A 22,911-nucleotide genomic window follows, 5' to 3' on the forward strand; every position below is an offset into this window, starting at 1 on the left:
AGTCCTTTAATCCTACCATCCAAAAATAACTATTTTATATTTCCATGTTTTCTTCTTTTTTACGTATTATGTATATAATTTCTTTTGGTTTGTTTTCTCTTTCAGGTCATCTGCAATAGTGTTCTACATAAAATGTTGTATCATGATTTTTATACTTAGTGTTCTATAATTAAAAAAAATTAATATTATTATGTAGGTCTTTATAAAGCTCACATTTGTCAAGATACTATACTTGCAAGAAAACATGAGTCCAACTTATACTGGCTTTTACAAAAATGAGAATGCATTGGTTAATATAATACACCAGAAAAAGAACACAGTAGAGCTGGATTCAGAGACAAAACACCATCCAGCCTCTTTCCATTTCTGTCTTTGTCTTGTTGTTTCTGTCTCATCACTGTTCTCTTTTTTCCCTGCTTCTGGTTGTCTTTTGGATTTGGCCTCTCAGGCTGTCAATTCTCATGATTCCCATGTGGCTATAACCGTCGGTTCCCATCTAAAGAACAAGGCAGAATTTGCAAAGGGCAGAAAGAAATTTACTGTACTTATTTCAGAATGAAAAACCCTTTGGATCTTTGCGGTGGGTTGTGTGCTCAGCCCCTGGACCAACTGGCATAGTCAACGAAGGTGGAGTTTCATGACTGGTATAACACGGGCCCACTCTTGAAGCCAGGAGATAATATGCTACAGTTGTCACCTCCCGTAACTACCAGACTTGAGGAGAACCTGCTGTTTAATTTTTTTACATGAAAAAAATGTAATTATATCTATTTTTCCAGAAGTTAAATCACTAAGCTGAAGTGTTGAAAAGGTTTAAGGATCTGTTATGTCTTTCCTAATTGTTTGTAAAAAATATTTTACCAATGTACACTGCTCCAAACACTGTCTGAAGGCTCTCTTTTTCCCATATACCTGTCATCGTTGACTTCTTTTATGATAGCTTAAAGTAAATCATCTGGATATATATAGTGTAAAAGTAAATCTTAGTAATTACAGCAGAGACGATGTTTAGAAGACTATGTGGTTTAGCTATTAGACCACTCCCATGTGTATTCTACCTGAGGATGTTTACACACATTAATTTTTTCCTGAAATGTTATAGTATAGTAGTTATTTATTAGTTACATTGTGATATCTGGCTTAAGTAAAAATCAGTTGCATTATAGAAAATTATTGTTTCTAAATTTGAAGTAAAATTGTCGCACGTCTCCTAGTGTGTATTATGGTACACTATGATTTTATGTGGAATAATATATGTGACAGTGTATAGCATAGGTGAATAGATTATACATAGCAAAAACAAGGAAATGTGATTGCTCAGAAAAAGAGAGAAGAAAAGGATAAAAGAATAATAAATCCAAATAAATTAAAAATATCAGCAGGTACTCATGCTGTCAAAAGCAAATAAGAAAATATAATTTTCCTATTGTGTTACTGAATTGGTTAGAAGCTTGTGTGTTACCTAGCTTATACAATGGAAATACAATGGAAATAATACAATGGAAATAACCAATACTTAATCAAAATCTGTATACTAATAATAAAAAGAATTAGGGCTGCAAGAAATTTTGAGAATGCAGGAAATTCAAGGTGGACCCTGTAAAATTTGTGGTCATCAAATAAGCGACTTCAAAAATATAGGCAAATAATGGTAATGTGACAAAGTGTCAATTTCAAAAAGGCTTTCACTCTCCAAATATTACCAGTGCCAAAAATAAATGAAATAAGTCAAGGCTATGAAAAGCTTCCATGGGCTGGGCGCAGTGGCTCATGCTTGTAATCCCAGCACTTTGGGAGGCCAAGATGGATGGATCACGAGGTCAGGAGATCGAGACCATCCTGGCTATCACAGTGAAACCCTGTCTCTACTGAAAATACAAAAAAATTAGCCAGGCGTACTGGTGGGAGGGAAAAAAAAAAGCTTCCATGATACTACACAAAAGGGGAAAACAGTATTAATTGGAACTCATATATATATATAATTTTTTTTTTTTTTAGATGGAGTTTTGCTCTTGTTGCCCAGGCTGGAGTGCAATGGGGTGATATCGGCTCCCTGCAACCTCTGCCTCCCAGGTTCAAGCAATTCTCCTGCCTCAGCCTCCCGAGTAACTGGGATTACAGGCTCCGCCACCAAGCATGGCTAATTTTTTTTGTATTTTTAGTAGAGATGGGGTTTCTCCACATTGGTCAAGCTGGTCTCGAACTCCTGACCTCAGGTGACCCACCTGCCTCGGCCTCCAAAAGTGCTGGGATTACAGGCATGAGCCACCGCACCTAGTCTCATACGTAAGTTTTTAATAATATTCACACACACATAAATTGCAATCAACTTAAATGAGTTTTACACCCAAGATTTCTGGCCAAACTTTAAGTTGGCAATCATAGATGGTAAAAATAAATTATTAGTGACGTAATAAAGGTGTTATTAAATTATAACCCTTGATATTTCAAATAAAAATGTATTTCTGTTTGTAATACATTCACAAATGGAGCCATGTTAAAACTAAGAGAAAAACACGGATAACTATCAATGAATAGGAAATGAAATGTCAAAATTAGTAGGGACAGCTGTGAGCACATACTATATTACTTATTCAGAGGAGCTTTAAACAACTTCTAAGAGCACTTTCTTTTTAAAACAGACCCATTAATTGAATGTTATCTTGTTTATTTATTTATTTTTATTTATTTAATTTATTAATTTTTTTTTTGAGATGGAGTCTCGCTCTGGTCACCCAGGCTGGGAGTGGCATGCACTGGCGCGATTTCGGTTACCTGCAAGCTCCGCCTCCCAGGTTCTCGCCATTCTACCTAACTCAGCTCCCGAGTGCCTGGAACTACAGGTGCCCACCACCACGACTCAGCTAATTTTTGTATTTTTAGTAGAGATGGGGTTTCACCATGTAGCTAGGATGGTCTCCATCTCCTGACCTCATGATCTGCCTGCCTCGCCTCCAAAGTGCTGGGATTACAGGCGTGAGCCACCAGCGCCTGGACTGAATGTTATCATGTTTAAACATATAACGAAGATACATTATCCAGATATATTATAAACAAATTAATATTCAGCCTGACTTGTCCACATGACTGCATAGCTAATAAGAAATTACGATGTGAAATTTAATTCTGAGATTATTCTAGGTAATCACAATATGTGATCTTTATGACAGTCAGGTCCGATTATTAAGGGGAGGAAGGCAATTTGGGGATACTGCTGGAAAAAGTCAAATGCAATAAGGTGAAGTTTGGGAAAATGCTAAAAAAATTTAATTAGGGAAATAAGCTTTCAATGGAAATACACACACAAACATACCCAAGGTTGCTTCAGGATATTGATTTCAGTGCTGCTAATGTCTAAAACATTTGGAATAGAGAGTTACATTAAATTCGATAAAGGTCATCTAGACCACATTACTCTTGTAAAAGCGTAAACTTGGGTAATAACCTGCAGAAGTCCCATATCATGCCTCTGGTTACAGACCTCTGCTACTCAACTGCAAAGGCTAGCTGATGTTTCACCTTGCTGCCTCCACTAATAAAAGAAGGAGGAGTAAAGGAGAAGGCAGAGAAAAAGAAGAGAAGAAGATGAAGATGAAAGAAAGGAAGAGGAAGAAAAGAAAAGAAAAAACAGAAGCTCTACTCAACACTTTGAAGTAGTGAAATTTTATACTAATGCTAAATAAAATATTAAAAGTATATCCACAAAATTTAGTAAAGTAAAAGTTTAAAACAATTACCAAGTCTAAAAACAGTTTATGAAGATAGTTTCCTGATCAAAGAAATAATTTCTCACCTTATAGGACTCTTGAAGTCTGTATAGAATATTAAAATATCTTATTTGCATATATATAATTTTATAAAATAGAATATTACTATAATTAAATTAAACAATTCCAAAGTTAAAAAATAATTGCACAAATTAGTAATAAGGTTCAGACTAGAAATCTCTGCTTATAAATTGTCAATGTGATAGGAACTTAAATTCTGATAATCTTTATATATCTACAGTCTCTTTGAAGTTGTTACCTGACCGGAAGAGCTCAAAGGATCAACAAATGAGTAACAGGCTACTCATTTTTATTTTGCCGTTTATTAAGTCAAATAAAATATAAATTTTAAAGTATCTTGACTTTCTTGTCCCAGTGACGAGAAAAGAAAAGAAGAGGTTTGTTCTACTAGACCACTGGACAAACTTCTATTTAAGACTAAAGTTTCCACATCATACTTTTTCCAATTCTCTTAAAATATTGCACTCCTTAACCATGTCAAAATGGTTTCAGTAGAGTGGGGAAGGCCAAAATTATCTGGAGGGGATTGAGAAGCAAAGGAGGGGTGAGGTGAGAAAATAGAGAAAGCAGGTACAGACATTTTCAAAAATTTTATTGTAAACAAAAGAATGAAATAAGATATTAGTTGAAAGGGGTTGTGGAGCCTAGCACGGAATTTAATTTTAAATACAAGAACTGTTTTTCATGTTGATTAGATTAAAAGGCATCATTGATTGTACAAGAATGAGACACCAGGAAAGTCCATGAATGAGCAAAATAGAATAGGAGTACTGTATTTAATGTTGCCCTTACCTAGCTGCAAGGAGAAGTCCATCATCATTATAGGAGGGTGGGCAGGTGCCCTTGCACATCTGGTGAAGGGACAACGAGGGAGAAGTGGAGGAAGTGGAACTGAAGTTGGAAGTGAGATGACTATTTCTCTACTGAAGTGAGTCAAAGCAGGATAACAGAGAAGATATAAATCTGTTATCTCCGAAAGCAGGAAGCAATCAGAAAAATGTAAGAAGCCAGCTAACAACCCAGTTGTGGTCTGAGGGTGTAAATTTAAATGTCTACCTACTTTGTGTCTACAGTTGAGAAGCCAATGTGGCTGGCAGATGCCATTTAAAGTTACCAATGTAGTGAGGATTGGTATCTTGCTGGCCAAATTCAACAGAGGTTAATGAAAGGTTTGCCAGTGATGGACTGTGAGTCCTTGCAGGTGCAGTGCAGCCACTGGAGAGTCCCCATGGGGTGGGAGATTGGATCTGAAAAGTAATATTAACAGCTTACAACATATAACATTGCTGAGGGAAGTTGCATCAATAATTGTGCATACTTTTCTTCATGTCAATTTCACTTGATGCCATACATGCAATTAAGAATAATGCTTTTAAGAGTTCTCTGAAAACTCTAGGTTCACAGATGATGCTACTTTACTATTAGTAGTGTGGCTAAGGTACAAAGAAGAACCTGCCTGTGTCAGCTGCCATAAATAAACTAAGAATTTCATGTAGCTACTACCCATCTGTAGCCTGCACAATGACTGTTCAAAAGTCCCAGATTCTTTTCCTCTCTGACACAGATGGTTGGTCAACACAACATGATTCTCTCTAGGGAAACAGAGGTTCAGATCTGATTGGATGTGTGAGAAAAAATAAAATAAAATAAACCAAGAGATCTTATGGGGAGATGAAACCAATATTATTTTAAACAGGAAGCAAATGTACAACATAATGAATCTTTGGTGGTCACAACCTTTTGTTTTCTGCCTTTTATCTTTGTTGTTAACCAAGAATTAAGTCTATTCTAGTGAAAAGAGTCACCCTTAATTTTGGTAAAATCTCTTCTCATTAAAAAAAGATGAAGAAAAAAATTACATTGACCAAAATGTTATAAAATGTATATAAAATTTTCCCTTAATTCCACCAACTATTGTACACCCTTACTGTCATTATGGGGTAATTTTTTTCCTCTTTTTTCTCTGCATTAAAATACATGAAACCACCTTTGCAAAAATTATGTAAGTAAAAACATTATGGCAGTTAGGCATTAGGGAGATCTGATCTAGCCAATCGCCTCCTTGCCTTTAGCTTTCAAACTGCCTTAATTATTCTTGGACTTAGGCCAAGCTAACTTTGGAAGACATTTAGGTTATAGGCTAAATGTTAATAGCCTATAGTAAAGCTAATGAGAGGCCACTAGGGTAGCAGGAGGAGAAGAGCCTGAATTTGGTAAAACGTAGACTGGTCACAAGATACGCACCTTCCTCAGTTAGTCCTGCAGATTGGCCTTTTGAGATATCTTTTCAGGGTTTCGTATGTCTGACACCAAGGGATCCACCTGGACCCACCAACTGATGGTTTCACTGCTCCTGTAACTTCACCCAGAAGCAACTCTGCACAAAAGGACAGCTTAGACGCTTTATCATTTCATTTCCACTCCCACCAGTCAGCAGCAAGCACCCATTTCCTAGCCACCCCACCATTACCCCAAAACTGCCTTTGAAAAACCTCTACCCTACAAGACTTCAATGAGATTAATTTGAGTAGTAACTTTCTCCCACATGGCATGGCTAGCCTCCTGTCAATTAAACTCTTTCTTTACTGCAATGCTGTGGTTTTTATTTGTGCAGTGGGCAGGAATAATCTGTCAGGAGGTTACATACATATATATTTTTTAAATTGGTATAAATATAGTTAAACAAAGTTTTTTTTTTGTTTTTTGTTTTTTTTTTTTTGAAACTGAGTCTTGTTCTGTCACCCAGGCTGGAGTGCAGCGGTGCAATCTGGTTTCACAGCAAACTGTCTCCCAGGTTCAAGTGATCCTCCTGCCTCAGCCTCCTGAGTAGCTGGGACTACAGGCATACGCTGCCACACCTGGCTAATTTTTGTATTTTTAGAGATAAGATTTCACCATTTTTGTCAGACTGGTCTTGGATTCCTGACCTCAAGTGATCCACCTGCCTCCTGCCTTAGCCTCCCAAAGTGCTGGGATTACAGGCATGAGCCATCACTTTCGGCCTAAAAATTTTTAATACTTTTACTTTTTTTTTAAGTTGGATATTTTTACTTGAATTTTGTGTACCATTTTCTAGATTATTACCTATCATCAAATTCATAATTTTTACAGACTGCTGAGCTTTCTATGGGAAATCCATATTTTACCAGTTTGCTGTCATTAGATATTTTCATTGTTTCTAGCATATTTGCTATATAAGACTCCAATAATCCTACTTTTTAGTACATGTTTCGGTGTTTCTCTAATTATTCCTAGAAATAGAGTTTTGAGGTCAAAAAGGAAAAGGCCAATTGTGAATATGATGGTTTCTCCTCAAGGTTTGTCTCCTTTTAATGTTCACGACTGTTTTAAAGCTGGTGACTCTCATGTCTCCTTATGTTAGTTAAAAACAGCACCTTCACTGGCAATTATTTCCACAAGGGCCTTAAAAACATACCTAAAAATATATATATTAAATCGATAAATAGTGTCATTTTATCAGTTCCTCACTTCAGGGGAATCACTCTTCTGACTCAGAGGAATTTAGAGATCAATAAGGAAGTTAGTCCTATAGAAAACTGGAAAGAATTAATTCAAACAAAAGTTGAGTTTCTATTGTATTTGAGGAACAGGAGCCCAGGTGACATCAAAACATTGTTTCCTTTGGCACCTGAGATTTATTTTTTCCTTTGACAACAAAGATTTTGCTTTTAGGACGTAAATAAGATATTCCAATTTTCTGTTCAAATAACCATTTACTTGGTATTAGATAAGGTGGGCTGTGTTTCAAAAGCAAAGTAATTGCAAACCTCAATTTGAGGCAAGTCAAAGCTACAAATACATTATGGAGTTCATTTCAAAAAAATGACACAAAATTAAAATGAAATAGGCTCTAAAATTTGAGAACCCTTAGGCACAGTAAATCTTAGTTATAGCAGAAAATGAAACATTCTATGACAAGATCGGGTCTGATAAGATGTAATAAAAACATGAGGCATGATACATAAGGGCAGGAGGATTGATATAAAATGTGAAATGATCACAAAGATAGAATAGCCCTAGTCCCCCAAAGTATTTGGTAGTGACAGAAGAATTAAATAGCAAGCAAAGTTGAATAGTAAATGAGGGTGAATGTGCAATACATCATCCCTAAATCTATCTAGGTATTCCTAAAATGCATGTCATATTTTTCCTGGAAATAACTAATGTCTAGACCAAGGTTAAATTTTTCAAAAATGAGAGCATGAACATCATGGAATTTCAACAATGGTATTATGTACATATGATGAGAAGGAGATGAGGAGAAGGTATGGTTATTTGGCAGCAGTAAAATACAGTTAAGAAACCAGCAGAAATGTATTCTTGTAAAACAGAGCGTGACTTACTCTTATGCCTAACCTTGAAATTATGACGGCAAAGCCCACAGGTGCTGAAATGACCAAAAGCTTACTGACATTGCACCATAGAGCAGCTTGACATTTATCCCATAGGCACCTCTGATTAATTCACATAACCCTTTAACAAGTAAAGGGCCACCTTTTAAAACTGTTTAGTACAAAGTTCTTAGAATGAGGAATAATAGCTTTGTACTTCCTCATAGTGGGGTTTCAAGTCTGTCTTTGCTACTTAGTAGTGTATGATCTGGAAGAATTTCTAAACTCTTCTGAGCCTCAGTTTCTTCATCTGTGAAACAGAGATGAATCTTACGAACGTTAACCAAGCTAAAATATGGAAAGTTATAAGCACAATGTCTGTTATTCAGTAACTTTCAAAGAACTTCATTTCCTTTTCTGCCACTCCTTAACCTCCCTGGCTGCAGAAATGTGAATTGATCTTAATTAGTCAGATACTGTCTTTATTTGTGGTTAACATCAGTAGCTATGAGAGAGGATGCATAAAGGGGAGAAGGTGACTAAAGATAAAAGGATAAAACATAAATGTAGCTTAATGTTTCCTCTTAGACATTTTATAGCACCTGGCTTTCATTTTATTCCTCATCTTTTCTCTCTCTCTTGCCAGAAGGAAGACACTATGATATTGACATTCAGAATTTAGTAGGACAATAGTCTTGAAAACCAGGCTATTGTCCTTCTAAGACACTGGCTAAATTATTCTTTCTTTTCTTTTAACTGATGCGGTTGGACTCATTGTTAAATCCCCTCATTGTATTGAGGAGATCAAGATTTCCAAGTTGCACAGATACAGGAGACATCATCTACATTGTGTGCAATGGTTTTCTCCAGGGGTTGCCATTCACGTAATATACTATTTAAATAATATTCAGGGAGATATTGCTGTTCCCCATTAAAGATGGGTGAGATAAAGTAGAAGGAGCATAAGATAGGAGGACAGTAAAAAGAAAACAAATAATTTTATCTACCCACTAGGGTGGTACAAAGAAGAGAAGATCAGGGAAGAGAAGCTCATGAAGGAAACAAACATGGCTGTCCTGCTTGGAGAAGCACATTTGACAGTTTATGAAATCATGGAGGAGAGTGACTCTTGCCTTGCCACCCATTTATTCATCTGGAAGGAGGCTTCCATGTAGGTTGCACTCACACTCAGAGGGAGGGCAGTCACATGAAAGCAGAGGTCAGGCAGAGATTTAGTTTCCTCGGTTGCCCTTGGGTCTGATGAGGCAAAGGCATATCCAAAGCAGCTAAACACTTGGTTGGCATAGTGGGCAGGGAGGCTTCCCTTAGGGGCTCTGCTCCAAGGGCTATGAGCTAAATTCCCAGTCAGATAATCAGAGGGTGTATAGCACCAGCAAGAGTTCAAATAAAGCTGAGAAAGTCAAAAAGTATTACATGGCCTTGACTACACCCAGACAAAAGATGCTGACCATGGCTGGGCATAGTGACTCAAACCTGTAATCCCAGCACTTTGGGAGGCCAAAGCAGGAGGATTGCTTGAGCACAGGGGTTCAAGGCCAGCCTGGGATGCATAATGAGACCTTGTCTAAAAAAAGAAAAAAAGAAAAAAAACAATGATGACCACAGTCCTAAACGCCAGCAGGGTTAACTGCCCCAAGGTGGTCAAAGGACATTGCTTTGGAGGTCAGGGTAAAGGAGGAATCACAAGAAGAAGTGTAAACAACTACTCCCCTTCTACCCAGATACCATCTTTAGCAGATAAGCAGAGATATTTGAGGTAGAATAATCTCTGAGAGAGAGTAGGAAATTATATTTTAAAATCTAAACCATTTTAAAAGTCCTTGACTAGTTATTGGGTTAAGTTTTATTTTTTTAACTACCTATCCCCAAGTTCTGTGAATAACCTGAAAATGGGGTTGTAGGAGGCAAATAGTTACAGGCAATAGTTAAAAGTGACATTTTTCCCTCCTGTACCTAAGATGAGTGAGAATTATAGGAGAGACACTACTACCTACAAGGCATGCACAATTTACATTTGTATGACTACCAGAGTTTACAAAACATATCCAAACGTATTTTTCTTTTAGAAGGAAATATCAAGGTAGAAAATATAGATGTTGTCAAGAGATCTTCATAAAGCAAGAGAAAGAGGAAGGTTTTTCTTGCGTGAGGTTAGTTTAACATCCTTGAAATAGCAGAATGACTGAGATCTTGCTCTACTACATGTGGAAATGTGCCATGAAGCTACAGCAATTATATCAGTATAGTTCTGAAGTGAAAGTGATAGATCAGTGAAACAGTAGAGCCCCAAAATGCACATACACGAATAGATGGATATAAATAGTTAGGTATCCATATAGTCATCACATCTATCTATCTATCTATTCATCTATTTATATTCATATATGAATATCCTTATGTGAAAAAGTTACATTTCAAAATCAACAGGTAGTGGATGGACCATTCATTGGAGTGGATAGCTACAATAGGTTACTGATTTGTGGTGAAAAATAGTCTTTGATTCCTACCTGGCATATCTTCCCTAACATACGTGTATTCATTTGACACACATTTATCCCAAATAAATACATGACCAGAAGGTAGAAAAAACATCTTAAAATACTAAATGAAAATAAATGTTAATTTGGAGAATGTGTAACTCTCCAGAAATAAAATAAAAATCAGAAGTAATAAATTCAATATTGGAATTGTTTAATGAAAAAAAGTTAAACTTGTCTATGGCAAGTAACACAATAAACAACTTAAAATTAAAGACAGACAGAAGAATTATTTATAAGTATAAAGGCTAATAATATACCTGTTCATATAAAATGTTGACTGGACTATATATTAGTACAACTTGTACTAATATGGGGCAATTTGGTATTAACTACTAACATTTTGATAGAGGATAGATAAGCCACACATACCCATTTATACCAAGACATTTTGAGAAAGAAGGAAGGATATTGGGGAGGGGGTATTTGTGAGAAATTAAGAATTTACATTCAGGAGAGGCTGATATTTTCTAAATGTGCTCAGTATGTATTGATTTAAACATTTCTTACGAATCATTAGGTGCCTTTCTAGGATTTTAGCACATAGAAGAAATGTCCCTACCTATGCATACAGACATGCATAAGAACAGGAAGTGAAGTCTTGTTTATCAGGGAAAACAGCATTCACGTATTACTTACAAAAATTGAGGCCAATCTCCAAGCTCTACTGTGGAAAGAGTTCATCAAGTTCCTAGATTGAAGAAAGGTAATTGTAAGAAATACATATGTAGTATAAACAAGTTTCATTATAAATAATAGTAAAAACGTGCATTGTATATGTACATTTTTATGAATGTCTGTGTGTATGTGTGTGTAAATGTTTTTTTGTATGTGTATAAAATCTAGAACAATCTGCACCAATCTTGTAAAGTGGTTATGTTTGAGAAATGAAAATGGAGAGGAGAAATTTCTGCTCTAACCCTGACTTTGTTTCTTTCATTGTTTTATTCTTTTAAAATAATTTACAGTGTGAAAGGGTTTGACATTTATTAAAAAAATTAAATAACTAAATCACCTGTGTACAACAAAGCAGAATGTAATTCTATATGTTAATTAGAATCATAATTTTAATTAGAAAAAATTTGCATATATACTCAAAGATGTAGTCTTGATTGGAGGTAGGGGTAGGGGTAGTTTTGGAAAATTTACCAAGGTATAAAACCATATGCCACATAATGTAATTTACTTCATTTTTGTGCATTTTCTAAACTCAACAATTAATACAAGCTACTTTTATTATCCAGAAAAGTCATTAAAATGACAAAAATCTAGGACACCTGTGCATTTTGAAATATCTCATTTTGTATCAAATACTTTGGCCGTTCTGGATTAATAACCAAGATTATACTTCAGCAAACAGGTAAGAAAGTGTCTGTCCGCCGGGCGTGGTGGCTCAAGCCTGTAATCCCAGCACTTTGGGAGGCCGAGACGGGCGGATCACGAGGTCAGGAGATCGAGACCATCCTGGCTAACACGGTGAAACCCCGTCTCTACTAAAAAAAATACAAAAAAAAAAAAAAAAAATTAGCCAGGCGAGATGGCGGGCGCCTGTAGTCCCAGCTACTCAGGAGGCTGAGGCGAGAGAATGGCGTAAAACCAGTAGGCTGAGCTTGCAGTGAGCTGAAATCTGGCCACTGCACTCCAGCCTGGGCGACAGAGCGAGACTCCGTCTCAAAAAACAACAACAACAACAACAACAACAACAACAACAACAACAACAACAAAGAAGGTATCTGTCTTAAGGTCTTAGGTTGATTCCCTAGAAGCAGACTGAGATTGGGATTTATTACAGAAACTGTTTATTCCAGAAGCGCCCCCAAAGGGAACCAGTAAGACACAGGGAATCAGAAAAGAGAAAAGTGGAAGAAACTCAACAGGGGTGTGGTTTCAGGCTATGTCTTCCCAGAGTTTTCCTGTCTACTCCTGCAGGGGACCTCAAGAGCATAAATTAATCTCAGAGTTTTTCACCTCCATGCAAGGAAGTTGGACTTGCAAGTATTCTTTCACTAAGAGCCTCTGCTGGAGAAAGGGGCCAAGCTGGGCAGGAAGGAAACCCCTAAGAATGCTGCAGTAGGTGGTAAAGGGATTCCAGCAGTTGAGGCAGGCTTCCTAAGAGAAATGCAGGTGCAACAGAGAAACAAAAGCAAACACAAGCCAGGAGAAGTATGCAGCCAAGGAGAAAAGGGGACTGGAGGAGACTTAGTAGAGCATCAGCAGGATCCACTGCAGAAGAGGTTTTATTTTATTTCCAAATATACCTTCATTTGTTAAAATATTGCATTGAACAAATATCTTTTCTACTTCTAACACGATAGAAAAAAAATCAAAAATTACAAGTGAACAAAATTTCAGATGCAGCAATTGCAATACAGGGAAGTTTTTAGGAATTCCCAGAAAAGCATAACAATTTAACAGCTTAAATTTAGTGAGATCAAAGTTCAAAGTTCTCAATATTTTACAGACTTAGATGTTTCTATTATAAATCAAAACAGTGATTCAGCTCCTGCATCTATTTCTCTTCAGGAATCATTTTCTTTTTCAGTGTTCAGTGTTCTTTTGTACACTCTGGGAAACTCAGTAGAGAAAAAGGATACTTTTGTTTTAGAAAGATAATTTCAGTTAATTACTCCTATATTATCCTAAAGCATCCCCAGACACAAGGAAAATAAGTGCTTTCAAGATGACCTAACACACAAATAAGTGCTTTCAGGATGACCTAACACACTATTTAAACTATAGTGCAAAGGAAACAAGAAAAACAAGATATATTCAAAGATAAAGATTAAGTACTTACTCAGAGACCCTACTGGTTGGGGTGTCACACAAACATGACTCCATTTTCCCCTACAGATTCTTGTCTTCTTATGTAATTGTGTTTTGTAAACTTGTGCATGTTACTTAAGCTCTCCTAATTTCAGTTCCCCCATTGGTCTCCTGGGCAAGTTTTAACACATAGTAGGCACTCAGGAAATACTTGTTCAAAGGCCGGGCGTGGTGGCTCATGCTTGTAATCCCAGCACTTTGGGAGGCTGAGGTGGGTGAATCACTTGAAGTCAGGAGTTCAAGATCAGCCTGGCAAAACCCTGTCTCTACCAAAAATACAAAAATCAGCCAGGCATGATGCCTGTAATGACAGCTATTTGGGAGTCTTGAAACAGGAGAATGGCTTGAACCCGGGAGGTGGAGGTTGCAGTGAACCGAAATTGCGCCACTGCACTCCAGCCTGGGTGACAGAGCATTCAATATATGGATCAATATACAATATGGAGTATTAAAGATGGGTGTATTCTGGATACTCTAGATGTATGGAACCACATGAGCTAAAGAGCAGAAGTCCAAATAAGAATGTCAGTCTTATTCTCTGCACTTTAGCTCATGTGGTTCCATATATCCAGAGTATCCAGAACATACTCATCTTTTTCCCTAGCCATCTTATTGTTTTTCTATTGCTACATAGTGAATTACCACACATGTAGTGGCTTACAACAACACACATTTATGATCTCACAGTTTTCATGGGTCAGAAATCCAGACATGGCTTAGCTGAGTCCTTTGATCAAGGTCTCACAAGGCTACAATCAAGATGTCAGCTGGGTGGCGTTTCTTTTTGGAGCTCAGGGTCCTGTTCCAAGCTCACATAAGTGTTGGCAGTGAAAGAGATCAAATGAAAAGACTAAAAGGCAGAAATGAAGTCCACAGGCAAACAGCCCGGGCGGCGCCCTGACAGCCCAGGCGGCGCCCTGAGCCTAGTTAAAGATTGACCCCGGACCTAACCGATTAGGTTATCCATAGACTCCAGACATTGTAAGGACAAACGTTGTGAAAGTCTCTGTCCTGCTCTGTTCTGTTCTAATTACCGGTGTCTGCCACATATCTTAGTCCTGGGCCCAGTACAAACACATTCCTCTATTTGTCCCAACTTCCTGAGCCCAACACAAACACATCCCCCCCCACCACATCTCAGAAACACCACCTAGAGAGCCCCTGATAAGGTCACAACCGTTTGTAGTTTTACTAAATGCGCGGGAACAAATAGAAAACTGTTAATTGTATAACTTAAAATATTAACCAATTACCAGTTGTGATGCTGCAACCAAAAGAATTCCTTTGTACCTCTGTAACCTTACATATCCTGTATGCATCGGGCTATAAAAAGCGGGCACATGCATCATTCGGGGCCCTCTTGTATGTTGTAGAACGGAGGGACCAAGTTCGAACTTGCATTAAAGATCCTTGCCGCTTGGCTTTGACTCTGGACTCTGGTGGTCTTCTTCGGGGAATACACGGTCTGGGCATAACAGCAGAATTCAGTTACTTGCAGCTGCAGAGCTGAGGCTCTGCTTTCTTGCTGGTTGTTAGCTGGGAGCCACTCTTAGCTCCTGCAGGTTCCCATAGTCCTCTATCATGTGGCCCCTTTGTAGCTCACCTCACAGCATGACAGCTTACTTCTTCAGGGCCAGCAAGGCAGAGTCTCTCATATCATCCTTGTCTGCCCACAGTCATATATCTATATCTATGTCGATATTTATATCTGTATCTATATGTGCATCTGTATCATCTATATATATCTATATCTACTACATGCATATATAACTTATACCTCAAAGGAGTGATATTCCATCATTTTTGCCATCTTCCATGGGTTAGAAGCAAGTCTCAGGTTCTGTTCATGCTCAAGGAATAGGGATCATCAACAAGTATGACTCAACCAGGACTCCCCTTATGGTATATTTGTCACACTGTACAAGTCCTATTGGCTTCAAAGTCAAGCTCAAGTCACAATCTTCTCCTTTGATCTCCTAGCACCAGACACTAGACAGGACAGAACTAAGAATTTATCCAGGGTGTTTTTTTTTTTCTTTCTTTTTTTTTTTTTAAATCATTTGTCATGTCCTGTAACACACACACATAGGTGCAGGATTAAATGCTTAATGCTTACGGCTTCAGATCCCCTGAGGCTGGGATCTTGCAGCTATCTGCAATCTTTATCTGTCTTTTGGCACACTATCCAAATCCTCAACAAATTATGCTAAATTTTCTGCTCAGACACTTAGAATCCTCACTTCTTCCCCATTTATGGGTCTTCACTCTATTTCAAACTTCAGATATATCTCGTGTCTGAAAAAAACCTTTTGGCTGTGCTTCATGCTTCTCGTCTTTGCTAACTCCTCAAACCCCTACACACGCTACTCTCTGAAACTGTCACCACAGTGATTATGCGATCCCCACGACATAGGCCAGATGTCTTCCTTACTTGAAGCACTTACCAGCATTTATATATCTCATCTTTCAACAAGTACATATGTAAAGACTAGGAATAATTTGTGTATTATTTTTTGTTTAGGTAACAAATTAAAAAATTAACATATCCCAAAATGGAAATAAAACAGATAAAATGCCAAGTGCATAATAAATAAGGCAAGCTATTTATGATGAGGTAAGGAGAGTACATAAAACTTTATTTTTAAGATGTAAAAGCAATACTAGTTTGAAACTACTTTTATTTTTAGTTTTCTCAAAATTAATATATGTAATAAAATTCATAATTTTGTAGATAAGAGTGTGGAGCACAAAACTATGCAATACATGGGTGTTACCTACCCTCAACTGTGATGGTTTCCAAGGCTGCCTGTGGAGTCTGATACAACTGTGAAAGAAAAATAAATCTTGGGGCCCCCAAATCCCTCAGCTAAAGGGAAAAGTCAAGCTGGGAACTGCTTAGGGAAAACCAGCCTCCCGTTTTGTTCAGCGTCACCCCTCTGCTCACTCTGATTGCCTCCTTTGGAAAGGCTAATCAGAAACTCAAAAGAATGCAACCATTTGTCTCTTATCCACCTACGACCTGGAAGCCCCTTCCTCGTTTGAAGTTGTCCCGCCTTTCCAGATGGAAGCAATGTTCGTCCTACATATGTCGGTTGATGTCTCATGTGTCTCTAAAATGTATAAAGCCAAGCTGCGCTCTGACCACCTTGAGCACATGTCATCAGGACCTCCTGAGGCTGTGTCACAGGCACACATCCTCAACCTTGGCAAAATAAACTTTCTAAAATAATTGAGACCTGTCTCAGATATTCAGGGTTTACACAACTAGAATCAGTCCTTGACACTAGGGAAGCTCGTCTCAAATATTGATGTTCTGAAGTACCATAATTAGAATAATTGAAAATTAAATTATATCCAAGGGCAAAATAAATTCATCACAACAGGACCAGTGATGGCCAAGACCTATACAATTTGACACAGTTAATGGAAGCCTATTATTTTCTTCCATCTGCTTCAGGGGCATTAAGATTTAGTTGTAGTTTTTTAAATATGCAAAAAAATCTACATGTTGTTAACTTCACAGATTTGAAAAATATGGAGGTATTTATTCATTTGTTAACCTCACAGCAAGAGGCTATCTTGGTGCATTGATGAATGTTGGGAAGTCAAACAGGGAAGTTTCATATTCTGGTGATTCTCATTCTTTCTTGGGGACTGGAGTTTATTCAAAGCTAAGAAAGATGAAGAGGTAAATTATTAACAAATTAGTATGCCTTGCCCAAAGAACTAAACAGGAATGAAATAATTCATTCTCAACCTTTCCATGGTTTAAGCAATATTTCTTTGTTAGCATCCATTATTAAGTAGTAAAAACTACTGATTTTTTTCACAGTGTTTTAGCATATGGCTAAGGAGCATTTCTTTTTTCTTCTTTCTTTTTTTCGACAGAGTCTTGCTCTGTCACCCAGGCTGGAGTTCAATGGCACAATTTTGGTTCACCGCAACCTCCGCCTCCCAGATTCAACGGATTCTCATGCCTCAGCTTCCCTAGTAGCTAGGACTACAGCATAAGTCACCACACCCAGCTAATTTTTGTATTTTTAGTAGAGACAGGGTTTCGCCATGTTGGCCAGGCTGGTCTCGAACTCCTGACCGCAGGTGATCCACCCGCCTCGGCCTCCCAAAGTGCTGGGATTACAGTTGTGAGCCACCGTGCCTGGCCAATAGCAGCTTTTTTTTTTCAATGATCAAAGAGAAATCATTTTGTAAACATGCTACAAAACTACAGCTAACTCTTTCTGTACAGTTGAAAACATTCTTTATCAGGAAATATACATATGCAGCTCAAAACTGTGGCAACTAATTGTATATTATTTGTTTGTGTATTTAATCTATTTTGTTTTGTTCAACACACCATGAACAGAATTGATACTATACTGCTGTGTCTTAGAAGGTACATTCTTGGACCAATGTTGTCCTTAATTAAATTTAACAATGTTTTAAATGAAGTGGCCAAAATAGACACTTCCTTTGACTGGGCCGTTTACACAGTGCCCAATTCAATTTATTTTCTAAGTTCCAATACCCAAGCCTCAAAAATAATGAGCAATCATTCTATTCAACTGAACTGATTCCATAAATAAAATAGTGAAATGACAAACAAACGAGAGTTCTGGCATCCTTGCACCTTACCTTTTACCTACAGATAACAATGTGCTTGCCCCAGCCAAGCAGATTTTAGAGGAAACTGCTCTGCTCATCTTCCTCGTGTCGGGAGCTGGTCAGGGGTCAGGGGTGGGGAGCATATTTTGTACCTTGTAATGCAGCCATTTCCTAGTCTAGGCTACAGAGCTGTGGTGAACATATAACAAAAGGTGAGCTATCTACAGAGTAGCAGTGCCTAAAAATATGAAGTTGGCAGATCTGATCTTCTTAAGAATTTGAACTCAAAAACATAAAGAAATTAGAACAATTAATAGTAAGAAAAGGGCACAAGGGAAGAAGAGGGAACAGAAAATACCCCTGGCCAGAAAAGGAAATTAAAAGAGAATGAAAAATCATGGGGCAGCCTGATAAGTAGGTAGTGTCAAGGAGATATGGGTACTCCTTTGATAGAATCCATGTGTGTCTTGAGGGATAAAAGCTGGTTCTTAGAATTGTTGCAGCCTCTGAAGTTTCCGGTAGATGGGAATAATGTTTTACTTTCTCGAAAAGTTCTTGAATATCTGTTTCTAACTATATGACAACGAAAGCAACAAACGTGTACTTTGATACTAATACTCTGGTATGATATTCAAATTATGAAATAATCAGTATGAGATAGGCAGTGATCAACCTGAATAGATGCTGAATATAAATATCCACTACTTGCACACCCAGTGTCCTAGCTAAAACATTCACTGTACTAGCACCATGCAATATATGCGACACTAATTCAGAGGTGGTAACATTACGCAAAGTCAGTCTGCACTACCTTTGACTTTGCTTATCAGGGCAAAAACAGATGCTCATAAAGTTTGAAAGTAGCAACAGGATTCTAACCTGGATCTCTCTGACTTTATTATTAATTAATGAATTAATTAATTAATTTTTAGAGATAGGGTCTTGCTGTGTCACCCAGGCTAGAGTGCAGTGGTGCCATCATTACCCATTGCAGCCTTGACCTTCTTGGCTCAAGCAACACTCCCACCCCAGCCTCTCGAGCAGCTGGGACTACAGTATATGCTACCATGCTGAGCTACTTTTAAAAATTTTTGTAGAGATGGGATCTCACTTTGTTGCCCAGGCTGGTCTTAAACTCCTTGTTTCAAACGATTCCTTTTTGGCCTCCTTTGGGAGGCTAAAACTCCTACTGGGATTGCAGGTGTGAGCCACCATACCTGGCCCTCTTTGACTTTAAAGCCATAATAATTCTAACTGAAGATTAGATTATACACACAGAAGTGGCTGACATTTAGTTAATGCTTAATATAGATAAGACACTTGATTTGGTCTTCACCAGAACCCTGTTTGCCTGGTGTTATTATTGTGCCTATTATAGAGAAAAATAAATGAAAGTTTGAACAATTTGCTCAAGATCACACACAACTGGTATAATTTGGAGTCAAGTTGTAACAACAATCTAACTCTTGAGCCACTGTATTTACTGTATTGCCCCTCAGTCTAAGATCATACTTGCTATTGCTAGGTGGCCTTCAAACATCTGACAGAAAGTAGGCAGTGGTGATAATTCAGACATGAAGGGCTCCCAGGAAAGGCTTTGTTTGTATCATTTGAAAGCTCTTCTCAGATCAAATCAATGTTAACAGCCAAGTGAATAGTGAACCCAGCATGCCATTGTTACTTGTTGTAGGCTGGGGCTTCAGGTTTGTAGGACATAATATTAAGACATAATGTGACACAATAATGGCTGCCCCAAGCAGTCTCAGAGACTGAGAGTCACTAGTGACTTTAAATCACCTAGAACATTTGAAACATGATTCTAGAGAGAGCAATAAGCAGTGCAGAGCACAGAGTAAAGAGATTGTTAGAGGGGATAGCCAACAATAAACAAAATACTGGGCTTCTTTGGCTTTCCCATAATAAAAAACTGCATTTTTCCAGTAAGTTGTTTCTATGCTTTTATGAGTTAATGCAGAGAGTCTCTAAGAGTCAAGACAAACATTGTTAGAAGATAAATATCTGTGATAAACCAGATAATGTCTTCAGTATTGATGTAGTATATAGGGATTTACTCAGATAAATTAGATGTGGAACAATGCTCCTGTGTGTAATATTATTTTTGAAACTTTTAAGGAAAAGACCAGAATCGCATGTTCCTTTCATTTTAACATTCCATGATCACTGAGCATATTTACTTGACAAATGAGCTCCTATCATCCATGCAGGAATGTGCTAAGTTCCCAGGGCAATACAGAAGTAGTAATCTGCACCATGCCTGCATCAAGAAGCCTAAGTTTGATCCACTGTTACTACTCAGAGCTATTTTATGAAAACTCATTAACAGAATGCATTCATTAATTTATTCTTTCACCAGTTTGTGAGTCTCTCCTTTGTTCCATAGCCATGCTACATACTAAAACGTAAAGAAAAAAGAACTGATTAGTATAATATATAAAAGTGCTAATGAAAGATTCAAAATGTCTACAATGAGATCCCTGCTTTGCTAGGCTGACAAAGATGAGAATTTAGCCAAATTAAGTCTATTTTACCAGGGGCCTTTTGGAAATAAGGATAGTTTCCCTCTTGTGGCAAGTATAATGGTCCACCCTGGGCAATGCAATGGCTAGACTACAGACACTATATGCCCATTACCTTTAAAGCCAAGACTCTCCTATGGGGTTAGTATACCTAGACTGATTAGGTTTGATGAGGGTAGTACGAACAATGCCATCATTTATCAGAGTTAGTGGGTGAACTATCAGTGAAGCTTGAGGTGTGTTAAAAGCGGTGAGAAAGGATTAGTTTGTCAATGACTGAATTAATTTGGTTTAAAGTATTAGTTTGGTCAGGTTAAGTTTGTTTACTGACTACAAGTTAGATTTGTTTATAGACTAATGTTCTCATCTTCATGCTGGCATAGAAATAGTCTCATAATCTTGTTTGTTATTGCTAATTTGACTCAATTTCTTATGCTATTTTAATCAAGCAGATATCCCTATTGTCTCATTGAATATTCAGCAATGACAGATGAAATTTTGCACGCACTTTTCCCTTCACCTGGAACGGCATTCTATTTCTCATTCCTTCATCATAATTCCTCCCTGTTCTTGAAGCTTAATTCTATTCTTTTCTAGCAGAACTGTAGGCGTTATCAATCACATGTTGTTTGAAAACGTATTGCATTTTTTTGTTTGTATAAAGCATTTTAGACTGTCCATATAGAAATATGCATGTTGTATTACAATTTTTTTTCCATATACACATGTCATAATATAACTTTTTCCCTGTGTTTATTTCTTTCTTTCATAGCTAACTCACTTGCAAGTTACCAGAGAGCATGGAGTAAATCCCTTATTTCTCATGTCCTCATTGTGCCTAAGACTGTGTTTCTGTACACACATAAAAAATAGGAAATCAACGATTCCCATTGCTGATGTGTGAACTCTTCAGGATCTGGAGGAACATTATAAATTGCTCCATTAGCTTTCTCTTCTGTAGGTTGAAAATAAAAATTGTGATGCCATTTCTACCTACTTCATTCTTCCCAAGACTAAACTAAGTCATGGTTTTCTTACTAATTAGGCAATAACGAGGATCTTAAAAATATTGTAAGAGAAAAATATCTTAGCAATGGAATATGCTATCAGAATAGCAATAATGATAGTGCCTGAGGAAGAAAGGGAAGAAATTTTAAGGTAGGTAATTTTTGTAAATCCATATCTGTTTTTACTTTGGCCTAGAGGCAAATATTCTCTACTAAATTAACTTTTGAAAAAACTCATTAGATTATGTAGACAAAAGACCAGATGAAGAAAAATAAGTAAATGTTAGAGGAAATTCTGCCGTGTAATATTTATAGGACTTCAGCAGAGCTGTTTTTGACATTTACAAAATAACAGAATTGTACTATATAATCTTTATGATTATTTTCTGTTCTGAAATTTTATGCTGAAGTAGGTCCAACTCTTAACTCTTACACAGTTGTCCCTTTGTATCCATGGAGAATTGGTTATAGGATCTCCAAAGTTATCAAAGTCCAAGGATGCTCAGTCCCTGATATAAAATGGATATAAACTTATATCCAAAGGTTATATGCAAATACTATGCAAAGGTTAAATAACCTTTCCTATACTCTTTAAATTATCTCTAGATTACTTATAACACCTAATATTGTTTGGATTTGTCCTCTCACTCAAATCTCACGTTGAAATTTAATCCCCAATGCTGGAGGTGGGACCTAGTGGGAGGTGATTAGATCATGGGGGCAGATTACCCTCGGTTGCTGTTCTCATGATAGTGAGTGGGTTTTCATAAGATCTGGTTGTTTGAAAGTGTGTGGACCTCCCCTCTCTCTTCCTCCTGTTCCGCCCATGCAAGGCATGCTTGCTTCCCATTCACCTTCCACCATGATTTTAAGTTTCCTGAGGCCTCCCCAGCCATGTTTCCTGTGCAGCCTACAGAATGGTGAGCCAATTAAACCTCTTTTCTTCATAAAGTACCCAGTCTCAGGTATTTCTTTATAGCAGTTTGAGAACAGATTAATACCATACCTAATATAATATAAATGTTATATAAATAGCTATACTGTATTTGTATTATTTTTCATTGTTGTAATGTTATTATTATGGTTTTTTTCCTAATATTTTTTGATCCCGAATTGGCTGAATCCACAAAGGCAGAACCAATGGATGAAGAGGGCTGGCTATAAATCTATGTCAATGTGGGAAAAAGGAGCTGAAAATCATATGTGTTTACATTGATCATCTTTTGCTTTTTTTTTTTTTTTTT

General features: G+C 37.3%; 1 long non-coding RNA gene across 2 annotated transcripts in view; it reads left to right on the top strand.

Annotated features, from left to right (window-relative positions):
- Positions 1–22,911, top strand: part of LOC108530939 (uncharacterized) — a 169,835-nt gene that overhangs the window by 43,799 nt on the left and 103,125 nt on the right. Inside the window, exons 3-4 of one of the 2 annotated variants that reach the window (XR_001886026.1) lie at positions 16,043–16,135; positions 21,433–21,646. The exons of the other annotated variant lie outside the window; for it this stretch is intronic. This is a non-coding gene — a long non-coding RNA (uncharacterized LOC108530939). Of the gene's footprint in view, positions 1–16,042; positions 16,136–21,432; positions 21,647–22,911 lie in introns of those variants that run through there. 2 annotated transcript variants of the gene reach the window in all.

The sequence above is a fragment of the Rhinopithecus bieti genome, unplaced genomic scaffold, assembly GCF_001698545.2.
Source record: "Rhinopithecus bieti isolate Rb0 unplaced genomic scaffold, ASM169854v2 scaffold_7049, whole genome shotgun sequence".
Lineage (NCBI taxonomy): Eukaryota > Metazoa > Chordata > Mammalia > Primates > Cercopithecidae > Rhinopithecus > Rhinopithecus bieti.